The sequence below is a fragment of the Grammomys surdaster genome, unplaced genomic scaffold, assembly GCF_004785775.1.
Source record: "Grammomys surdaster isolate TR1022 unplaced genomic scaffold, NIH_TR_1.0 123009, whole genome shotgun sequence".
Lineage (NCBI taxonomy): Eukaryota > Metazoa > Chordata > Mammalia > Rodentia > Muridae > Grammomys > Grammomys surdaster.
Genome location: NW_021618369.1, coordinates 159,019 through 163,293, shown reverse-complemented (window position 1 = coordinate 163,293; position 4,275 = coordinate 159,019).

The following is a 4,275-nucleotide window of genomic DNA, read 5'->3' as shown; positions in this document are numbered from 1 at the left end:
CAGGGACAAATTGTTTTTCAGAGTCTGAAGGAAAGGCCATCCAGGGACTGTTCCACCTAGGGAGCCTAGGTACAGACATCAAACTTTGACACTATTGCTGATGTCAAGAAGTGCTTGCTGACAGGAGCCTGGTACAGGTATCTCAAGAAGCTCTGCCAGAGCCTGACCAATATAGAAGAGGATGCATGAAGCCAAACTTCAGACTGAGTGCAGAAACCTCAATAGAGAAGTTTGGGCAAGGACTAAAGAGATGAAGAGGTTTGCCACCCCAAAGGAAAAAAAAAAACAATGTCAACCAACCAGAAACCCCAAAGCTCCCAGGGTCTAAATCACCAACCAAAGAATACACATAGGGGCACCCAAGGTTCCAGCTGGATATATAAAAGAGGGTAGCCTTAATTGGCATCAATGGGGGGGGAGCCCCCTGATTCTGTGATGGCTTGATGACTCAGAGTAGGGGAATGCTGAGGCACTGAGGGGTAAGTGTGTGTGCAGGTGAGGAAGCTCCCTCATATATGCCAGGGAGGGGGGATAAAGTTTGTGGAGGGGAAACTGGTTAAGGAGATAATATTTGAAATATCCAAATAAAAAAGAAAATGAAAGTGTAGGAAATTTCTAATATCTAACTACATAAGATTCCTCCTCTCATTTACTAAAAAAAATCTGTGATCTATTCCATAATCTTGTGATTTCTGTGTGGGAATTTGTATTAAATTACTATGATAAAAGCTAATTCACAGCATTTTATCATATTAATTAATGTAATTAACTAGCATTATTAATTCTGAATATATGCAAAATCTGAAAAAGCAGTTTACTTAAAATTTTACACAGCTTTAATTTTCCCATCTACTTTGAACTGAAAACTTATACCAAATTTAATCATCTAACAGTAAGTTAAAATCCAAACTATCTATCCCCTAGTAGTTAAATGTGAGTTTCCTTTCAGCAGGAGGATAATTTTACATTTCTCAAAGAGATTATGAAAATTTCCATCTAAAACATGTCTCTTTTAAGTTCTATATATATTATAAAAATATCTACTGGAACAACATGAATTCCAGCGAGACGCATGTCAGATAGAGAATTATACGTGTTGCTTTCTTATGAACTGGAAAACCTGAGGAATCCAAACCTATGGACTACTAGGATTCCAGCCTTCCTTGTAAAACAGGTATGTTGTGCATATCCTTTCTCACATTTTCAGGGTGTGTGGTGGCACTGAGAATAATTCTGTCTCTTTAATCTCTAAAATATCACACTTTTAATTAATTAATCAATTTAATGCATAAGGAGTATTCTATCTGCATGTACACCTACATGCCAGAAGAGGGCATCAGATCACACTATAGATGGTTAGATGGTTATGAGTCACCATGATCTTTTTTTTTTCTTTTTCTTTCTTCTTTTTTTTTTTTTTTTTTTTGGTTTTTTTGGTTTTTCGAGACAGGGTTTTTCTGTATAGTCCTGGTTGTCCTGGAACTCACTCTGTAGACCAGGCTGGCCTCAAACTCAGAAATCCACCTGCCTCTGCCTCCCAAGTTCTGGGATTAAAGGCATGTGCCACCATCACCCAGCTGAGTCACCATGATCTTGCTGAGGTTTGAACACAGGATCACTGGAGGAGAAAAAGTACTCTTATCTACCAAGCCATCTCCCCAGCCCCTAAAGTATCATATTTGGATGAGAGTGGAGATATATGAATTAAAGAAAATGCAAGTGACATAAACTCCCAAAGAGTAGTTATTTTTTACAGATGACCTGAAGTTGTGCCTTCTTCATCTATGCTGCAGTTGGAGGAACTTAAGTGTGCACATAAATTCTGGCTTGTTCCAGGCAGAGGGAACATACTGGGGGAATCCTCTGGGTGAGTTTTCAAAATAGCATGAGCATGCTTCACTGAGTGGACAGATGCCAAGCCCCCTGATCCTTAATGATTGTTTTTTTTGTGAATGCCCATTTTATATAACTCTCCTCCAAGGTTCTCCTGCATACAATGCAAAGTTTGATGCTCAACTTTCCTTAAGTACATGGACATTTTTGAATAACTGTTTCCTCTTAATTAACACTCAAGTTTGTTATGGAAACATAATTAACCTCAGGTGCTCATGTATACTCTCCTGGGTAATTTAGAATGTGTGATTGGTCCACACTGTATTCTGACACTATTTCCCATAACCATCAGTTCACATTATTTATCTGGAATCTGACTTTGGACATCTCTTCTAACTCTGTATCTTCATTTATACCAGATCATATATGCTTAAACACAGGCATTCAATTTTATGATTCTTTGTCAGAAATATATACCAATTTCCATAGTATTTATAATGTTATCCGAACTCCACACACATTCTCACCAACTTCAGTGCTGGGCCCCATTCAATATTAAATAATGCTAGAATATCTGTCTACCCTGATCTCACTTAACAAAACCTATCCAGGTATCTCATTCACTTTTTCCTAGAAACAAATCCACATTTTTTCCTATTTTCCAATAAGATATGGTGTGTAAATCTGATTTCCATCCTAACTTTAGACTTGATTTTCATTTTACAATTCTATCTTGAAAATTTGAAAATTTTTTTGCCCTTTTAGATTAACATGTTGTGGCAAAGATATTCAATCTTTTTGCTATAAACTTTTGCAACTTTTGAAAACTACAAATTCAAAACCACTTATGAAATTCATAACCCAGTGATTTCACAGGACATTTGTACCTAGTGATGTTAGAGCCACCTACTTTAGAAGTATGTTTGCTATGAGAAAATAGTCAAAGGAGGATTGTAGAGTCTAGAAAGAGAAAATAACTAGGGAAGTTTGCGCTCTCTTCTCTGTTTTAAAAGTCTTGTTCATAAAATAAATTTAAAACAGGCTTGAAAGAAAGCTCATTAGAATTGCAGAGTAAGATCATACAGTTAGCAAACTATATGACATTCTATAGGGAAATAGAAATGCATTCTCCCATTAAGTACTTGTCCCCCCTTCTTTTTCAATTTGTTCATACATGCTATTGTTTTCAGCCATCTAGAATAGTTCCAGGTCCAGGAACATGGCTGGAGGCTTCTATGTTATTATTTGAATTGAGGAGCCATCGATGACTGTTCATTCAAGTCTACAACAATATTATGATCTCAGACTTGCATGGATGGAAGATTCTGTCAAAAAATATGCAATTTACATATGTAGATGCTTGATAAGAGCCAAGCATATGTAAGGATTACCTTTGTGAGGAAAAAAATATGTAAAATGCTTTCTTCTTTTCAGTGCTGGTGGAAAAGAACAGCAGTGTAAAATTCTGAATTAGGGACTAGGTGTTGGGTGCACAGGCCATTCCTTTCTTAGACATTGTCAGAGATCAATGTATTGAACAACAGTTGAAAAGGCTATCAAAAACCGACTTGTATACCTCCTGAAGCTACAAAATCACAAAACAGATCCACTCTCATATTGACATTTTAATAATTTTATTCAGTACATTCATGAACTCAAGTTTAAGAAGGTTTCTCATATCTTTGCTGCCAAGATTTATGAATATGATCAACAAATCTCAGGAAAAGTTATTCTATGATATGTATAAAATAGAATTCTGTAAGAATATTTAAAGAATAGAACATAGTGTAAAATTTGACAATAGCAGAGACCAAACAATATTTAAAGATATTTGTGAAATTTTTTAGCAAGCCTATATCATGAGGCTATTTTGTCCTATGTGTCCTACATTACATAGTCATTACATAGTCCCTTTCACTCCTTTTCTCATTAGTCTCTTTTGTATAAAAAAAGTGATGATTGAATCTATTAGCAGATTGACAGAATGAATCATGCAAACTGACAGGTGGCCTCCAGAAACACTGAAGATGGGAGCACTTACCTGGTAAATGAGATAGCATACAAGGTACTGTTCTTAAGGTACTATTACAAGGAATGTCCTGGTCCCCAGTCTTTTCTTTGTATTGCAATCAGAAAGCTTGGTTGAAGGCTCTTCCTGTAAACCTCCAAATCTTTAGAAACAGATCCCAATTCTCTCCTGTGAACTTTAATTTCTTCAGAAACCCTTGCTTGCTGACTGTCTCTAGTTCTAGGGACTAAGCTATCCTTTCAGTATCCTACCATGCAATTTTCTTTGGTTTTTATGTCCACAGCACTAAGAATTCTTATAAATCCCTTGGTTTGGTTGTCTGCTATTCATTTCAGTGTCCTATGAAACCATGATACCAAACCCAAACATGTAAAGTTTTGTTCCTTTAAAAAGTTTCATTTCTAATTCATTTC